The 20,256-nt window shown below is 42.1% G+C and overlaps 1 protein-coding gene across 1 annotated transcript in view; it reads right to left on the bottom strand.

Annotated features, from left to right (window-relative positions):
- ADARB2 (adenosine deaminase RNA specific B2 (inactive)) overlaps positions 1-20,256 on the bottom strand; it is a 551,384-nt gene that overhangs the window by 478,337 nt on the left and 52,791 nt on the right. Inside the window, exons 2-4 of the mRNA XM_024129558.2 lie at positions 18,303-18,375; positions 17,767-17,963; positions 10,382-10,575 (exon numbers count right to left, since the gene is read on the bottom strand). The gene's annotated coding sequence lies outside the window, so the exon portion shown is untranslated. The remainder of the gene's footprint in view (positions 1-10,381; positions 10,576-17,766; positions 17,964-18,302; positions 18,376-20,256) is intronic.

The following is a 20,256-nucleotide window of genomic DNA, read 5'->3' as shown; positions in this document are numbered from 1 at the left end:
GGGATCCTCCCAGACCGGGGCGCGAACCCGGTTCCCCTGCATCGGCAGGCGGATGCGCAACCGCTGCGCCACCAGGGAATGAAGGCTCTTTTTATTAAGAGAAGAAATGAAATTCAATGAAAATCATTTTGCTGACAATTATAGTGAAATATGAAGTGCTCTGAATATATTCTATTGTAGGCAATAGAGAAGAAATGGCTCTATCTGCTCAATGCCTGATTTAATGGATGGGCTCCACGAAGCTTGGTCCTGGCTCATTTCTACACACAACCATCACAGTGATAGTTGGTGAGGTTGCTTCCAAAGGGGAATTTGGTTCAAAAGATCAGGAGAATCATGGACAATCTTGTTTTAGTTCCCAGAGGCTTAACACTTTGTGAGTTGTTATTGGACAGCATCAGTTAGCAGTGGTGGCTGACCTGTGATGTAGTCTAGGCAAACCATCTTGGTGGCCATAGGGAGCAAAGAAAATCATGACATTGTGTCAGACAGGGGAGGTCAGGGATATAGCCATAGGCCATGGTTTTCAGGGAAGAAACAGGTAGGACAGAGTCATAGGTAGTTATATTCAAACAGTCCTCACATTGTTTAGTTCCAAATGTCAGCCCTTCATTTTCTCTAACCTGCCTAATACAATCCTGGTCTTTCTTTTTTTTTTTTTAAGAGACTAATGACGAGACTACTTATACCAAACTAGGTATAAGTAAATGAAAGCAGTAGTAAGTAAGTAAAGATTTTAAAAAACATGTTGGGATGTAGATCCCAGACAAACATTGTGCCTAAAATCAGGAGCTGCCTCAGAGGGGACCCACAGGCTGCAGCTTCCTGCATTTGTCCCAGGCTGCTGACTAGGTGCTCGGTGCCCAGGGACCCTTGGGATACAACTTTCATTATACAGAGGTGTAGCAAAGACAAGATAAGGACTTTAAAATACGTGGTTGGAATCCAGGTATGGGTATTGTGCCTTAGAATTCAACTATTATTTTAATTATGAATAATGGAATTGAGAATCTTTTGATAAGGTAAATTAAGACCTAGAATATACATTTTTAAAACCAACATAACTTTCAGAAGATTTAGAGTGATATAGATCATATACAAGCCAATCTGTTACATATTCTTAATCTAAATAAAGGTGAGATTTAAAACTCAGAATGATAATCTAAAGGCTCTAAAGAATTTTTTTTTTTTTTTTTGTGGTATGCGGGCCTCCCTCTGCTGCGGCCTCTCCCGTTGCGGAGCACAGGCTCCGGACGCGCAGGCCCAGCGGCCACGGCTCACGGGCCCAGCCGCTCCGCGGCATATGGGATCCTCCCAGACCGGGGCGCGAACCCGGTTCCCCTGCATCGGCAGGCGGACGTGCAACCACTGCGCCACCAGGGAAGCCCTAAAGAATTTTTTTAATCAATTTTGTTTTTATTAGATTCTATTTATAATTTTTCAGTTGGAACACACCTTAGCAGTTAAAAAGCCCAACTTTTACATTAATATACAAGAAACTATACAAACCAGAAGTGAACCCCGGAAACCTAATTAACAGTAATAGTTGGACTTAACACCAGCAGTCCTGAATATACTCCTTAGCTGTTTTTAGTTATGCCACTGAGATAAGTGGGTCTCAATCCCGTTTCCTAGATAGTCAATCTGCCATTCATTAGATGTAAGTCCTGCAAGTGACTTGCATTTTCTCATCCGTAAAGTGGAGATAATAATAATACCTATACTGCAGAGCTGTACTGCAGGTTATAGGAAGAGAATACACGCAAGCCAGGCACACCTGTGAGCACCCATAAACAGTTAGCCACTATTATGAAAAACAACGGCAGTGAGAATTCTGAGTGACATAACTGAAATACTATCACACACACAGAGCATGAGTGTGTGCTTCCACAAGGAAATCAATTTAGCCTTACTTACGTTATATTATGTCTACTGATAGACTATCAGGAGACGTCAAATCAGTCTGTGCATGTAGGTTGTCACTGAATTCCACTAAATATGAAATGCTGCCATCAAAGGGAAACATGGAACTCGTGAAGTCCTAAAGGCAAGGTTGCACGACTCCATGGTCAAAGATTTCCAAGGAAATTTATAAATCGAGAAAACCAAGAACCTCCATGTTAGCTTGCAGGAACAAATCACCTTATAGAGATTCTCATGTGGGCAGCTTGGGCTCTGCAGCAATGCCTCAAACAAGCTGAAATTTATTGGATTTGTTTCATCTGTTCAGGAGTCTGATTGTCACCTCAACCCTTTCTGAAGGGTTATCTTCTACTTTAATGAAGATAAAAAGGTTGGAAATATCTGGGATGGAAGGGCTCTGTCAGATTTACAACCGGGAAGATGCAAGCCTTTCAGCTTACAATGCACTGACATGATTTAAAATATATGAATGTTGGAGCATTTCAGTTTGATTTAGAAAACCTCAGATGAAAACCAAAATCATCACTCCGGTCTGATATTAAAATTTATCTGATAGATCCTTCTTGAATTAGTTTAAAACATGAAGAAACTCCCAAGAATGTGAATTTACTAATAACCTTCCTGTACATTCAGTATCTGCTCAAGATTTTGGAGGTGACCATACACAACTGCCACAAAATTCTCTTTGTTTGGAAGCAATCAGTACTTAAAAATAACACCTTTTTCTTATTTTTACATAATGCCACTTTTATGCAGTGCAAAATGTCAGTGCCAGAGAAAGAGCTCAGAAAAATTAGGGAAATATAGTCAAAATTTCTCAGTGTGAGTCTAGTCAAATTTTGATGGTGTTACCTACCACAGCCTTAGAATGTCTTGTCCATCCTTTAAATTCCCTTGTGAAATGAGGAAAAGAAAATAGCATCAACTTTGTATAATAACTTGAACTGTGTTTTATTATCATTGCTGTGAACATATTTCACCAGGTTGCTGTCTGAACTCCTCTGGCCTGTTTCTACATAACTGATTTAAAACAGTTGAGGCAGGCGTTGGAAGTTGATCAAGGTAGGAAGTAATTAAGATTTGTTCCCTTCTTGCATTTTAACTGTAAAACAGGATTTCATGCATTTCAATCCTATTAGTTTATTTGGTATAAGTGACCTTCCCAATTACCTTTCTCAAGTACAGGATGCTGGGCTGTGTTTATCATTAGCAGAGAGAGCTATGCGACTTTTAAACCTATTTTCTGATTCAAATTTAGTAGATCTAATGAAAGAAAAATACCTTGGGCTTTGCAGCTGTATCCATTTGTACATGCAAATTCGGTAATTGCATCTATAAATTGAGTAAACTGTACATGAAAACAAGCTTTTAAATGTTCAATTAATCAGTGTGCACAAATCTCCCAGTGTTCTTGCTACCAGCAAACTCTTCCACAGATCTTTCCGAGGAGATGAACGACATTCTACTATTTCATTCCACATGCAGCAAGCTTTCTTACTTCCCGTTCATTGGCTCTGGTTCATTCATTCAAAACTATTTCCTACACACTGTGTCAGGCACTGAGATTCTCTGGGTGAAGAAGAAGGGCAAAACCTCCATGTATCTCAATTCATTATCTAATGCTGAGAAAATAAACATCGGGGATTTAAACTAAAGTTACTTATCCTCTGGTTTTGTTTCTTCAGTCCTCTTTCTTCCATGTGGCCCTCAAAAGTAGCAGAATTATCATTCTACAAAAATATTGAAGCATTGGGATCCAGTTTTCACTTTCAAGGATTCAAATTTGAGCATTTGTGCAAAATAATTTGTTTTTTTGACAATTTCCTTGTGTGTAAAATGAGGGGGTCAACCAGATCTCACTGCGTCGCTCTCACCTGGGACGCTCCATGAGCCTACACACTACCTTTGCCTTTCACCGTCTTCCTCCCTCATGGTGTGGTGGTCCAGATGGTACTGCTAAGACTAGGATGTGCCCATCCATCTCTCAGGCAATGAATGCCTTAAAAAATTGACTCTAAGGAGGCAGATCTGATGATGGAGAACCTGAGTCCCTAACATGCTGCAGGTGATGCTGGTGTTCTCTGCCCCTGGGATGCGTGGCCAGGGCCTGGCTTAGCCTGCTCCCCACCTCTGCCCACCTGGGCTTCTACTTATAGATTGGCCTTGGGGAAAAAAAAAACAGAGTATAGTTAGAAAGAGGAAGGTGTTCTTAATGAAGGCAAACACAGGCATGGACAGTGGCCTATAGCCAGGTGCAGAGGACAAGAGGAAGGCCTTTCTGCGAACTATACTTTGTGGTGGTCACACACACGGAGGCTTGGAGGATGAGAATTTAGCCCAGCGTCTTCATTACAGGAAATGACAGGAGCTACTGTGTACTGCTTCCTGGTGAAGAATGTCTTCTGAGTGCTTTTCTACATCATTACAGTAGAATCCTTTTCATTGCCTGTGTCTGACATAAGAAAACTAAGTCCTAAAGCTGTTAAGTAATTTCTCCAATTTCATACAACTACTGAATGGTGGAGCTGCAATTCTAAGGCAATTCTGTGTAACTCCAGAGCCTGTGCTATGCAAAATTCTTCCCATTATCACTCAGCACTATCTCCTTCCATATCTTGATACAATGACTGGTTTGGTGGTAGAAGGCACATTATGCAGAGAAATGAAAGAACACTGATTTTATCAGCTTGATATTATTTAAAACATCAACATTTGGCATAATTCATATTTCTTGAAATGATGACCTATTCAAGAATTTGGATTTTTACATTTCTCAGATTTAATGAAGATATAGTTCAACAGATACAGCATTCTATGAAAGTTCCTATTAATATGTATGCGTAACAGGAAAAAAGTGTCTCAAGTGCTCAAAATGTGCATTTGGTTATGTGGTTCTCAAAAATCCTTTCTAAAGTAAAAAAATCATCTAGTCATAGCATTTGGGACAAAAAGTTCTGAGAATTATTTTTGCTATCTACTTCCTTTGGGAGTTGAAGAAACTTTATTTTCTTAAAAGTAAAAAATGTAAGGGCTTCCCTGGTGGCACAGTGGTTAAGAATCCACCTGCCAATGCAGGGGACACGGGTTCAATCCCTGGTCCGGGAAGATCCCACATGCCGCGGAGCAACTAAGCCCGTGTGCCACAACTACTGAGCCTGTGCTCTAGAGCCCATGAGCTACAACTACTGAAGCCCGTGTGCCTAGAGCCCATGCTCCACAACAAGAGAAGCCACCGCAATGAGAAGCCCGCGCACTGCAATGAAGAGGAGCTCCCGCTCGCGGCAACTAGAGAAAGCCCGCATGCAGCAACGAAGACCCAACACAGCCAAAAATAAATAAATTTATTTATTTTTAAAAAATAAACAAACAAAAAAAGCCATTTTAAAACATGTAGGAGTACGAAAATAAAAGGGTATCCTCAGTTCTGGATGTTTTCTTCCTCCTCTGTGCATGTAACCTTTCTGAAGCAGATGGAACGCTTTGTCTCCAGAGTTCTTCTGAAAATACAGGGAGAGCTAATCGTTGTTTATCACCTGCTCTGATGTGATGGTGTGTGGTGACCCCAAAAATAAACGCTGATTTTTCTGGAAGCATAGTTTAGGAAAAGACTGATTTCCCCTTTCCTCCGCCTTTTCCAGACAATAGAGAAAGATGTTTTTTTAGTTATCAACGTCATACATTAATAAGGACATAGACAAGGTGGGATTTTTAAAATAGTGGCCAGAAGGGTGAACGTCTTGTGAGTGAGTGTTGAAAGACCTGGGAACATGGGGGGTGGCGTGCGGAGAATTGGTGGAGGTACAATAAGTGTTTCAAGTGTATGAAGGGCTGGCCTCCGGAAGAGGAGGGCGATCCCTTCTATCTGACCTCCACTGTCAACTAAAATGTACATGCGACATCAGAGCAGGCAGATTTAGGATCCCTATGAAAACGCTGCTCCTCGTCAGAGCTGTCTGCGGGTGAAACCCTGCCATGGGCTGGTGCAAGGTCTAGGAGTCGGGCATGGACAGAGGCTGGCCCCACAGAGCAGGACTCTGTGAAGGGTTTAAACAGTGGGGGCACTGGACAAGGGCCTCTTGTAAGCCCCTTGGCAATATGCAGACTGGGGCGCTGTGGTTTGAAGCTATTTACCTACAGGCAGGCGCTGGTAAGAGTCAAACTGGTTTAGGCAGAAAAGATCTGGGGCAAAACCACGAACTATCAGGCTTTTATTTTTTTAAATTTTCCCTCTTCTCATGTACCCTTCCCGCATGTGTCCTCTGCTTTCAAGTTTCTTTCCATCCACTCGGCAAGTTCCTCTCTTCTGATGGCGTGCTCCGTCCTGGAGTTCAAGTTATTCCACTGACCTCCACTCCAGATCAGCAAGCTGCCTCTCCTTAGGCCCCGACAGACCAGGTAAAAGCGGGCCTCAGGGGCGCCTGGAAAGCAGCCCTGTCAGCATGTTGGGGTACATTCATCTTCTCAGGCAATGGTAAATGTGTGGCTGTTATAGGAGCTTCAGTCACAACGACAAGCCGGTGGGGGCCTCTTTTAGGACCACACTACTCTAGCCATGAAGCAGTAGTCCTCTGTCTTCACTGGCCACGGCCCCTGACTGTGAGCACATGGCGAACAGTAACAGGATTCTGGGTCCTAACAGGTCTAGACTGCATGATTGGACAGTGCAAACTAGAGCCCGGCAGCCTTAGAGTTACCACTGCCTGGGATGACTGAGTAGGGCTTATCCTTTGAGGAACGAGAGACAGCTTCACACATTAATCCCAGGAACATGCAGAAATAAGAGTCAAGAGGATATCAACATGTTTAGAGGGAAAATGAATATCAATCTCAAATCCAGCTTCTGAGAGAAATAAAGGCAGTTTTATAAGTTTCACAGGTAGCATAAATGTAAGGACATACACTAATTAATATTCAAACAGACTAAATAACCAACAAACAGGCTGTCTGAATCCCAAACGCATTTTCAGAATTCAGATTTATTTGATGCTATAGTGATTATTTTCTGAATCCCTTCAGGTCTACCATTACAAGTTTGATTTTTAACTGATTAAATAGTCTCTTAGTTATAAATTTCTCAAATAATTATCATGCAGAAACAATTTTCCATTACTTATTTGCTGATACATGACTTGGTTTGGGTGAAAAGCAGGAAGATTTATTAAAGAAGAATCAAGTAGAAGAACATTTAATCTTAATGTGTACCTTGATAAAGTTCTTAAGTTATTCAAACTTGTCAGTTTTATATTCAGAAACTGGTTTAAAATTGCATTAACTATATGTTTGTATTTATGTATTTTATTATGCATTTGAAAATAGTATTAAAATTATGACTATTTTTTAAAGACTTAAATATCTGTAACCAATGCATAGGCATTAAATATGTATGTATAAGCAAATGAGTGTGTTAACATTAATTAATTTTTAACATCTAAGTAGGCCATATAGCAAGGAATATTACCACATAAAGAGAGACATTATATAAAAATAGATAATTCATCACGAAGAATTCATATGTTTGGAACTAATCACAAAGGTTCAAGATAAATCTGACAGAACTGAAAAGGGAAATAGGCAAATCCAAAATTACTTTTGGAGGGTTGAACACCTCTTTCTTAGTAATTGATAGAATAAACAGACACACAGAAATGAGAGCCCAGAGCCCTGAACAATACCGACATGCTGACTCTACCTAGTTGACATTTTGTAGGATACTCCACGCAATAGCAGAGGCATCACATGGCTGTGAAGTGCACATGAAGCGTTTGTCAAGATATGGTCCTCTTGGCCATAAAACAAATATCACCACATGTAAAGGCACTGAAATTATACTACGTGTGTTCTCTGAACGCAACAGAACACAACAGAATTAAATTAAAAATGTCAGGAACACAGAGGTATCTTGACAATATCCAAATATTTGGAAATTAAACAACATTCTTTTACATAATCCAATAGCCAAAGAAGAAATCGCAGGGAAGTTATAGGACATCTTAATTGAATACAAATGAAGCAGAATTCATCAAACTGGGTGAGATGCATCTAAAGTAGTGCCTGGAGGGGGCTTTAATTCAAGAAATGCTTATATTAGAAAATAAAACATGGTCTCAAATCAGTGGTATAAGTTTCCAAATTTTGAAAATAGAAAAAGAAAAGTTAATTAAATACCAAGAAAATGGAAAAGGGAAATTATAAAGAGCAAAAATCAATGAAGTAGAAAACAGAAAATTAGAGAAAATCAGTGAAACCAAAACTGACCTTTTGAGAAGATTAAGAAGATTACTAAAAGTCTAGCTAGAGTGATCAAGAAAAACAAAGGACACAAATTTCCAATATTAGGAGTAGAAGAGTGAGCTGACCATAGACCTTAACGACATTAAAAAGATAAAAGAATATTAAAAAACTTCAAGGCAATATATTTGATAGATTAAATAGAAAGTATGCAGTCTCACCCAAGAAGAGAGAGATGACCAGAATCACCATGATTCCACTAAAGAAAGAAAATTCCCGTTTCAGACGTCTTCCTTGTTAAAATCTACCAAATAATTTTTCAAAGAAATAAAAGCCATTCAACACAAAGTCTTCCAGAAGATAAAAGAGGAGAGAACACATTTCAACTAATTTGGTGAGAATACAACTACTCTGAAAGCAAAACCATAAAAAAAATTACAAGAAAAAATATTACCGAACAGTACACTGCTGATGTAAATGCAAGATAGTACAACCCATTTTGAAAGCACTTTGGCAGTTTCTTATAGAATTAAACATATGCTTACCATAAGGCCCACTATGGGTATCTACTCAAGTGAAATGAAAACTAAGGACACACATGTGCATGATGTTTAATCATAATCACCAATAGATGGGGAAAAGAAAACAATGCCCACCAAGTTTTGAACAGATAAACAGATGTGATGCACCTGTAACAGAACAAGACCCAGCATGGACATCACGTGATTCACACAACAGCACTGATGCATCTCAGAAGGTCCATGCTAAGTTAAAGGAACCAGATGCTGGAGGCTACATTGGTATGATTTCAGTTACAGGTTGTTCCGAAAAAGGCGAAATTATAGGGAGAGAAATCAGACCAGTGTTAATCAGGGGCTGGGAGCGGGCAGGGGCCTGACTGCAAAGCTGAATAAAGGAACATCTAGGGTGACAGAAATGTTACGTCTTGTTTGTGGTTGTGGTTAAAAGATCTGTAAATACATCTGTCGACGCTCATTAACCTATACCCTTAAAAAGAGTGCATTTTACCATTTGTCACTTACGCGTCTAACAAGCTGATAAAAAAGAAATTGAAAACTCTCACTATAATGTGGTACATGGATTGCAAAGAGAGGAAGATGCATGTGGTGGAAACTAGTGAGGTGGGCCTGTCCAGAGTCACTCCTGTATCCAGTTTGATTGAACTAATTAAGATGTGCAATATGCCTCCGCCCTTCCGTAATTCCATAGCATCAGCCATTTTCACATGCACTTAAGACAAAACCCTAAAACATTTTAGCAATGTCACATTTTAGCAGAAGAAGCCCAGAATATCATCTCAGCTTAACCAGTGTTTTTATTCAGTAGGTCCCCCACCCCTGAACAAGTAACTGAATGAAAAGATACTGAACCTGGATTCAGGCTTGCAAGAGGCTGCCGGGTCACAGTCTCGTGGTAACAATAGGAAAACTTACCTTAACACCTCTTCCTTCTCTGACTGGAAAAAAGAGAATGTTTTCTTTTGCTCTTACTGGCACTGTCTCCGGGGACAAAGCAATAGATGGACTGAACTCTTCCTGTCCAGTGGGGTTTTTAGATACTTTTGATAATGGACTTAAACGAATGATTTTTCCCATATATTTCAGTAAGGGTGACTGATTGTCACCCTTTTCCTACTTTCATTCCGAGTCCTTTTGCATAAAATACTTTTCATGAGCCAACATCTTTTACCAGAGTTTATTTGCCTGTGGAATCCCTGAGTATCTTGTAACACTTACTTCTCCACCTTCAACTTCAACGATTTAACATGCCCCGTGCTGACGACTGCCACCAACCCTAACAGCCTGCAGAATCCCACCCACGAGAGAACCCTTGACAGTCTGGTTGCACTCAATACGTCTAATGGAAATGTAATATTCTCACAATTGCTTTCGCCCTCCCAGTAGCCCTGAATTATTTAGGAATAACCTCATATCTCCCTAAGTAAAATACAGCTTCTCCAATGAGCCAAAGCAGGAGCAGTGGCCCCAGGTCGGCCAGGAGACAAGTGTTGAGCACACACACCCCTGGCCCACAGTCACAGTTCCTCACACTTGGCCAAAGTCAGAGAACCGCTGCTCCCCACCTCCCGCCTTGCAGCATTGTTTCTCCTTATGTTAGAACCACACACGCACGCATTCCACGTCGACAGAGCATCTATCTGCTCACACATCTTCAGGACAATGAACTTGAGGACCCTGTGGCCCCTTACCAGTGCAAGGCCACCGGAGTCTGTGTCTTGGAAGCTGTCGCCCCTCAAGGTGGACGTCAATCCTCCCACAGCGAGGCATGTCGGGTGTCCGGCTTCTCCAACTTTCTGGAAAGCTGCCGACTTCCCCTGGGGTTAACCTTGCTCCCCAGAAACATGGCAAGGAAAGTTATCCAGGTGTGACATTGGCTTTAAACCTGGAAGAAGCAAGTTTGAATTTCAGCTCTTCACTTAATCCATCATGCTCAGAGTGCTCTTCTATAAATGGAGCGTAACAGTAATTACCATACCAGGCTATTGGGAAGATTTGAGAAAATATCTCTCAAGTTCCTAGCACAGTGGCTTATGCACAGAAGATGCTTAATGAACAGTAGCTACTGCTATTTCTGTCAACTCTGGGATCTTTTAAAATAATATCTGTTTAAGTGATATTTATCATATCTTAATAAATCTAACAGTAAGAAAAATGGCAGTGTGATTTTTTTACATGGGCGAACCATACTAGGCAATCCATTATTATTTTTGTTTGGGGGGCTCAGAAGGACCCATGCAGATTTTATTCAGGTACCGAAGACCTTTGTCACTTCAGCAATCTTACAATTATCTACGAGGCATAGAGTTCCAAGTGTGGAGACTCGTCTGTGTCCACACACACCTCCTGGCCACATCCAGGGTCCCCTTGTCCACTGGGAGAGACGAGAAATGGGACTGGGCACCAGAAAGCACGTGGGCGACTGCTTGGCCTCACACTCAGACTTGGTTTTCACTCCTTTATCAGCTGCCAATTGCCTTCTTCTACGAAGGAGATCGTGTTACAACCTCGTGAGAGATCAGAGACCAGCAGTCTCTCTCATCGGAGGTCTGGGTTTACACAACATTGAGTTGAAAAAACAGAGTGCGACCCCTGCCTTGGCCCATTCAGGACATTCTAACAGGACACCACAGACAGGGCAGCTGATAAACAACCAACACTGATCCCTCACGGTTCTGGAGGCTGGACATCCAGGATCAATGCGCCTGCAGATTCTGTATAATGGAAATTCGTGACCAAGGACTTCTTTGGCGGAACTGGGTAACTTTATGACACAGGTGATACTTGAATTGGATCTTGTAGGATCAGCATGAAGTTGACAAGCAGAAAAAGTCGATCTCTGAAGGGGAGGCGCGTGTGTCAGAATGAATAGCGTTGACTTCGGGAGCCACAGTCCTAATAAGGCACAGCGGGGTGCTGGCCAGCTCCCCTCCTCAGGACCCGAGGACAGGGGCCAACGGGGCAAGCGTCCAGGGAACCACTCAGGGCACCGTGGCCCTCCAGGAACAGACAAGAGAGCAGATCCAAGCTGAAAGCTGAGAAGCGTTTCTGTGCGACCCAGTTCTGAGACACTGGCTTGGCTCTCACAGGAGATCAGCTTCGTGTGGGACTTCCTCTGAGAGTCTCCTAATTACTTTGCGGTCTAAACATCCCCCATTCTGTTGTCGGGATTGCTGTGGACAGCAATGACACCCTGGCACCGCAAGGACACCCTCCCTGCTAACGATTAAAAAAGAGAAAAAATTGGCTGGCGCAGCAAACCAGGAAGGCCTCTTTGTCAGTGCAGAATGCGGTGCTCCTTTGGAAAGGGAGTAGATAGAACACCGTGAACCTGCACCAGCTAACCGGGTGGTGGCATCTTCAAAGGTGGTGGCTCCCTCTTTTTGAACAAAAACGGCACATTCCACTCCCCAGTGCTGACCAACCACGTGTAAGTGCTGGTTAGCAATGTGTCCGTGACGGCCAATCCCTCTGAGGGGCTGGACGTTTGTAGACGCGGGGCTCCTCTTGCTAGCAACTCATCAAAACGCAGGCCTGTGAATATCTGAGTCATCAAATCTGAAGCAGGATGCTGAGTGTCACTTGGATTTCTGCCCCCGTTCCTGAAACTGGCCTGAGATTTCGCAGTTCCTGAAAGGAGGCATCTTGACTCAAAAGTTTTGCCACTTGATACTTTCTTAATATTCTACATACTGTAGCCCAAGCTTTTTCTCCCACAGACACAGTTACTCCCGTGAATGTGCACTTCCTCAAGTATGTGGGTACAGACAGGGCACTCAGGCTTTCCCATCAAAGGCAGGAGAGTGAGTAGAATGATACGCGGACAGATCTTGTATTTCTTTCATACCAAGTATAATAATAATAATAATAACAGCGTAAGTGGCATCCTCTCTCCCTCTGATTCCCTCAGGTGTGTGGCTGTGAGCAGGCCTCAATCTTAACTCAGCTCCTCAAACCGGTGCAAAAGCAGATGAGGGATGACTGGGAGTTTAGTAAGAGCAGATTCTGTGGTCACCGAGGCAGGTCAAGTCTGCCCTCTGGCCACCGGGATGAGCCTGGTGTTTCCTCCACGGATTGTCTTTCAATAAGCAGTCAGGAGTTACATTTCATCCAACATCTTTTAATTGTCACATGATTTTTTTCCCCAAGTTGTTCAAGCAGAACCGGTCTGGTCTCACATCCAGACACAGAAGACCTGTCTTATTCCGGAGCATTCCATGTTTCTCTATCGTTCCTCTTTTCAAAAGATTGAGGCACAAACAAAACAACACTGTATTCCAGGTTAGGGTTTGGCTCTATTTTGTGTATTATTTTCCTGATTTCATTGACTTTCAGTACTCTGGATGGGGAGAGAGAGACATGGGCCTCTGTGACAAGGTCCTGTGCAGCTGGGAGGCCAGCACTGTTGCACAATCTCACTGTCCCCCCAAAAGGAGAAATCATGGCCCTTGGCTGTGCCACTTGGGCAAAGCCAGACTGCTCCAGGTCCCTCTGCATTGCATCTGCTCCTATTTTTTTTTTTTGCTCCAAAGGTGTGTGGAACTTCTCTGCTGGACCCCTGGACTTCAGGAAGGCTCTCAAGTCCACAGGTGATCATCTAAATTGGGGGGCAGACAGTGGAAACTCTTAGTCTTCCATGACGACATCACTCCTAACTGCACATTTTGATCTGAGGCTTTGGAACCATCCTAACTATGGATTTCAGTAGTAGAATGATGTCAGCACATTGTGGGTAGAATATCCAAATAAATGGGAAATCAACATGAAAGCATGGTAAACCGTAGAATTTTTTAGGACAGAGAACTTTGGGCTTATGCTGAACACGCTGCATGGATGGAACCAGCTGTGGTGTTTAGACAGAGCCCTTTGGGGAAAATAGTTTCCAAGAAAATTGATATATTCAAAAAAGGTTATTCCAAAGACAAAATGAAATGTATAGATTCTTCCTTAGGAGACCAGACAGCCTGGGACCGCAGTGTGGCTGGTCCCCGTCAGCTGGCTTAGAGATTTCAGGGGCTCTACCCTCTGTGCCACCCGCCTGCAGCAGGACCTCACTCATGAAGACATGGAAGGTCAGGAGTGGGCTTGATGATGTCATTTCTTACCTCTTCACTTCCACATAACTTATCAGCTCAGCAAAACATATTCTAAAATAAACTCATGATACTGTCATATGTTTATCTGTATGATCAAATGTGTTTATACCCTGACTCTCAAATAAGACTGAGGACAAGTCCAGAGATCTTCAGTGAGAGGAAGGACAGGTCAGGTGGTCTTACATCATATGGCAGACACAACGTGTTCTTAATACTGGAGAAAACAGGCATGAGCCTCACTCACAGGTAATGTAAAGCTGTTCAGCAATCTGCATGCTCCTATTCTGCTGTACTCAAAATGCTTCCCACTTCCCGGAGTCCACATGCCCCTATCTGCCTCCCAGACTCCCTGAGGTTTTTGCATGACATCCTCTAGAACAATCACTCCACAACCAGCACCCTCTGTACTGTATTCACAAGCTCTCATCAGAGCACATGTACCACCTTCGTGTCTTAGCTCAAATCTAACTCTACTCTTGAAGCTCTCTATGAACTGAAACCAGTTAGTGGCTTTACATGTTCAGTATGTGTCAGTGTCCAAAAATAGCTTGTGTCTTTACAATTCCCCTCTTCATAAAGCCAGACTTTTCATCCTATCCTCTCTCTATTGTCTGCATGATGTAGACCCTCATTCGTCAAAGACGTTGGCCCTTGGTCCATAGTCTTCTCCCCAGCCTAAGTGTAGCTACTGCTCTGTGTGATCTCAGTGCTTGGAGACCCCGGCTTCCAAGGGTGAACATCTCAGTGGCCGCCTCACCCATCCTGCTTACACAGGCCGCAAAGAAAGTCTCGGGTTCTGCTACTCCCTGACAATCCTCCTCATCTAAACTCACTGTCCAAACCTCTCTTCCTCCCAGATTGCTTGTCAGTCATTCCTGTTACAATCCTCTGTTGATTCCACTGGGGTGTCTAGTCCATCAGAGACTCTTGTATCCAATTTATCACCACTCTCCCTTCTTCATGTTCTTCTTATGGAAACACCAACGTTTAGTCTTTTTGGACTGTTGTTGTCATTTCCTTTGAGATCATTTCTGGAAGTACAGGTGGGTAGAGAGGTTTGCTTGCATTTCCTACTCAACTATCTTCACTACACCTTAAACTGTCATCTATCAAGTAGATCAGTTAAACCACTGCTCAGGTAGAGGCCTCTGAAGTTGTCCTTTTAAATCACATGGTTTTCCTCTTCTCTGCTTTTATCACAATGGCCATGGGTTTTCATGATACCTGTATTGGAAGGAGCTGGGCTAATAAACTGTTTCTATGGACAGACTGGAGAGTGTTCACAGGATGGTGACTTTTCTCCCCAAGAGTGCTCAATTCAACCACGTCTTACGCCCTTCACATTGACTTTCTCTTCCTGTTACTCACAGTAAGTAGGACCACTGCTTATACAACCATTTTTTGTTGCTACTCTCATGCCCCAAATTAACATATACTGGGTTCTTGATTACTATGAATCAGGCATGATGACCATACGGGGCAGAGAATATCTTCCTACTCATTTTACAGATGAGAAAACTAAAGCTATGAAGTGTAAGTTCGTTGCCAAGGGCATCTAACTCTTAAGTCTAAGAGAGCATACATTGGGAGCCAAGTCTGATTACAGAACGCTTAATCACTCTGCTATTCTGCCTTTCTGATAGAAGTATTCCCTGGCTTCTTGGCAAAAGCTAAACATCTAAACAAAATGGAGCAAACAAATCAAACTACCTTGCATGGATTCCTAAGTAGCTGACTCATGGGGAATGAGTGTGTCTGTACACAAGCAATGTTCACTGCTGGGTTAAAACACATGGCCATCCTCACAAAGAACCTGATTCTCCAATGTTTCGTGTTTACTAATACAGTTGGAGGCTACCATGTCTTTAGGGGGAAATGTATACAACTGCAGCTAACAAGTGAGAAGTTGATCTGATTCATAAAATTAGCACCTGCAGCCTCAGCACCCTGGGCCAGCCTTATGTAAATGTTTTCAAAACAGTAAAACTCATAAAGCACCAGAACATTCTAGTGAGTTAAAGCCTCAGCTTCTGTGCCCCTCCAGGTTCTCCTCAGCTTATTTCTTGGTCCCTTGCAGCACAGACACAAGCAGAGAACCAAACAGACAGTCAAGGCAACAGATGTGCCCTGGCTGGGGTCTTGCGAGGCTCAGCAGACCCTGTGAGCCAGGAAGTAGCCAGAGGAGGACTATGAGGTGGCCTCTCTGTGTCTCTCCTTCCTTACAGGTGGAGTGAAGAACTGAGGTGACACTCTCTCAAGCTCAAGCCAGACTTCAGAATTAGACTCTGGGCATGTGGAGGTTTTGTCCCTTTCTCAGATTAAATTTTAACTAAAGAACGTTTTGGTAGAAACAAAATACATCCATTGCCGGTCCATTCTATGTGTCAATTTCATTAATTTATCACATTAAAATTTTGACATGACCTGCATTCTCAAAAGATTCTTTTCTGAAAGTCATCATCATATGCACTGAACCTGACCAGGAAAGACTTCTATTCCATCATGTAGTTTGTAGGGTTCAGACCACTTCCACTCTTGTCCTAGCCTATCCCTTCTGAGTAGTCTCATATTATTATAACTCTCTGTTCCCAGTTTGTTTACTTGGTTGTATATGTTGAACCCCAATGAGTAAATACAAGTACTGTTAAAGTAATTGTTTCTCTTAACTGAGTCTCATATTTATCCTTATCCACATCCCTTCCTATGATTGAATCTTTCCTCATACAATGCCTGATGCAGAGAACTTCTGGGGTAAACTGACATGACAGGAAAGGAAAACTCTTCACAAACATTTTTCCTAGAAAAGCTCTTTATATGTGGCAGATGAAACTATTTCAACTGCAAGTAAATATGGAAAAGCAAAATTGTTTTGGAAAATCAATAGATTTGTTTAAAAATTGTAAAATGTTTGTTAACTATGCAAAAAAGGTGAAAGAGATGCTAAAGTGATGCAAACAGCTGAATATCCACAACCCAGAAGTGACCATTGTTAATGTATTTGCCTCATAGTTTTAAAAAAAGAAATAAAATATATGGATAAACTTAGATTCTTCAGTGTAGTCACAGGACACCCTCAAAAATAAAGGGAATTCCCTCTAATCCATATGGAAGCTATGGATGCCCTTCCTCCCTCTCTTTCTCCGTCTCTCTCTCATCTCTCTATCAATGAATCAAACTGTCTATCGATCTATCTCCTATCTATCTATTGATTTCTATCTGTCTACCTATTATCTATCTATATCTGTTTATCCACCATCTATCTATATCTATCATCTATCTATATCTGTCTATTATCTATCTATCTATATCTATCTATCATCTATCTGTATATTAATGGACCCTGGCACACATTTATCGACTGAAATGACATGACTTGGATCAGATAATAAAACTAATTTGGTCACTGAGATCTTCCACATCAAAACACGTGGATAGATCTAGAGTCTGTCATACAGAGTGAAGTAAGTCAGAAAGAGAAAAACAAATATTGTATATTAATGCATGTATGTGGAACCTAGAAAAATGGTACAGATGAACCGGTTTGCAGGGAGAAATAGAGACACAGGTGTAGAGAACAAATGTATGGACACCAAGGGGGGAAAGTGGCGGTGGGGGGAGGGAAAGAAAAAAGAAAACAAAGAAACCCCCCAAAACCCCCCAAAACAAAAAACACAAAACACGTCAGACGTTTAAAATTTCCACCACTGCCCAGCAGAGTGTGGAATTAAATCACATGCAGGAGGCGTGTAATGAAATGGTTATCAAGAAACGTACTGGGCTTGCTCAGCTCTGTGGTTAAATCTCTTATGAAGAGTAAAATGCCTAAAATCCCAGGTCCCTGTTAGTCGTTGGTAAAAACTGACTCACAGTCCCAGTCACTTCCTCACGTGGCTCTTTTCAGAAAACAGCGCGTATGCAAAAGTGTTCAGAGGAGCCCACAGAACTGAGCGTAGGTGGTGCAGCACCTCAGCAAGCCCCACCTGAGCGCTGGGTCTCCTACGTCAGATTCCAAGGCAGGTGCTTAGCAGCTCAGTGCTGCCTCTGGGATCCTGAGGGCACAGGGTGTCCTTGTTGCTAGGAAACTTCGTTGAGGAGAGGTGTGGTGTCCCTGCGATCTCTCTGTCCTGCACCTTCACAGTCCCAGGCAGATGACAGCTTCTTGGTAAATATTTGTTGACTGATGAAGAGGGGATGACAGATATAAGTGGAATTAACATGGAGCAAATGACATGCGATGCCAGAGTCATTTTATTAGACTATTGAATCGGAAAGGTCTCAGGAATTGCACTTATAGATAGGCTATGGGAGAATAAATTTCCACGAATTTTATTCTGAAAGAGAGGGCCTTAGGTTCCTTTGCTGCTCATCCCTTTCTTATCTCAAATGCTATGACTTTTGTTCAAATAGCTTTCCAGCCCCCACTGCAGACCTCTGTTCCAGGTAGAGATTTATTCCCCTCAATGAGCTGTCTCCTTAATCTCCTCCACTTCAAAGAATGCTTAATAGTTTCACTAACCTTTCTGAGGAGCTAGGAAGATCTTGGAGTATCAGTATGGTTCTTGCTTTCCTCTTCAGCGCAAATTTCATTTCTGTAATATCAAATTAAAAATAAAGTGAGTGTAATATTCTACAGTATTAGACACACCTTTCTAGCACACCTAACCGTCACTTTTGCATGTTTATTTGAAACGCTGGCTCATGTATTTCAGAATGCTGTATACTCTTGGGTTTACAATATATTTCATTGTTTATATTTCAAGTGTTTCTATTGTTTCATGTTTTATATTGCTGAACAAAAATGAATATTTTCTTTGCTTCTTTTTCTACTTTACTTTCATACCATTGCTTCCTAAGTGCCCCATATAGCAGTTGTAGGAGGAACACAGAAAGTCATCACGCAATAAACAAAAAAAAAAAAATTATAAGCCCTTTTCTGTTCCTTTCGTAGGTGATGCAGTTGGTATCGGAATCTTTTGATTTACATTGTGATGTAAAAAACTACTAGTTCCTTTTGTGTTAATTTATAGTTTACAAATTATGTTAGGAGACCCATCCTAAACATAGCAAGGATGAATAGTCATTTTTTTTGCATGTGAGTAGTCATTTTATATAGGATCATTTTCTCCTGGCCTGATACCTTTAATCATTACATATAGTGTCTCCATCATTTTAAATGTCGAGTCCTTCATAGGATTATTTTATGGGTTATCAGATTATCTAATTAGTTTGCCCTGTAAATTGGCCAATACTGTTACCAGGTTTCAATGCATCATGATCCAGTTACATTAAAACTGGAATGTACTGAATATGAATTATCCAGACCTAATTTCATTTCTGAGTTTGGATTTCTGAAAATAAAGACTCAGAAACTAATTTATCTCAGATATATAATCATAACAACAAATTTCAACAGTTTCTGAAGCTAAATCTATGGAATTGTGCCTTATCCTGAATAATTAAATTCACATTTAGATTTATTCACTGTTCACTGCCTAAGGAAGAAAAATTTGCTAACACAATTTTAGTATTACAACAAATATTTATGTTACATGGAAACTTCACTTCATCCTAATCACTAAATACTAAGCACAGAAGCTTTGCAAATTAAATAAGCAGAGGATTATTGTTATCTGGACATGACTGATTAATAATTTCTTGATACTAAATGGTAACGACAACAGGCTTTTAACGTGATTCGATCTGAGCGAAGCTTGGGGCATTAAGGAAGGGGCATTAACTGTGGGTCTGGATCCCCATGTCTCGCCTGCCCTCCCTCTGGACCCAGGCAGACGAGGAGGAAGCCCGTAGAGGTTCTCAAAGCTTCTGGGTACAGGTGACACCTGCTTCCACTTGCAGCTCACAGGTCGAAGCCATGTGTCATGGGCACACCTAAGCTTAACAGGGTGGGGACTTTTACATAACCCTCAAGGTGAGGGAGTGGGATATTCCACACACAGTACCAAGGGTGATGCATGTTTGGGTCCAAGGTGATTTTCTAGTCGTGCAAATTGGGATTTGTTTTGGCTTTAAGTTTCCTGAGTCTCATTTTCTTCATCTTGACCACAGGGATGATCATGCCCATCTTGAAGGACAGTTGGAGCTGAGGTCGCAGAATGAACTTCGACAGCGTTGGGCTGGAGGAGGCCGTCAGCAACTGGCCCTGCTCAGAGTGGCCACACTGTGTTGAACAGTGTGAGTGTGTAGGAGTTTTATGTGGACTCCCCCATTTAGTGCCTACACTAACAGGTGTGTTATTGCCTCTGCTTCACATATAAAGAAAGCCAAGGGCTTCCCTGGTGGCGCAGTGGTTGAGAGTCCGCCTGCCGATGCAGGGGACACGGGTTCGTGCCCCGGTCCGGGAGGATCCCGCATGCCGCGGAGCGGTAGGGCCCGTGAGACATGGCCGCCGAGCGTCTGTGTCCGGAGCCTGTGCTCCACAACGGGAGAGGCCACAACAGTGAGAGGCCAGT

Source organism: Physeter macrocephalus, chromosome 11 (assembly GCF_002837175.3).
Source record: "Physeter macrocephalus isolate SW-GA chromosome 11, ASM283717v5, whole genome shotgun sequence".
NCBI classification, from domain to species: domain Eukaryota; kingdom Metazoa; phylum Chordata; class Mammalia; order Artiodactyla; family Physeteridae; genus Physeter; species Physeter macrocephalus.
The sequence above is the reverse complement of the archived record's forward strand: the minus strand, read 5'-3'. Positions and strand labels throughout refer to the sequence as shown.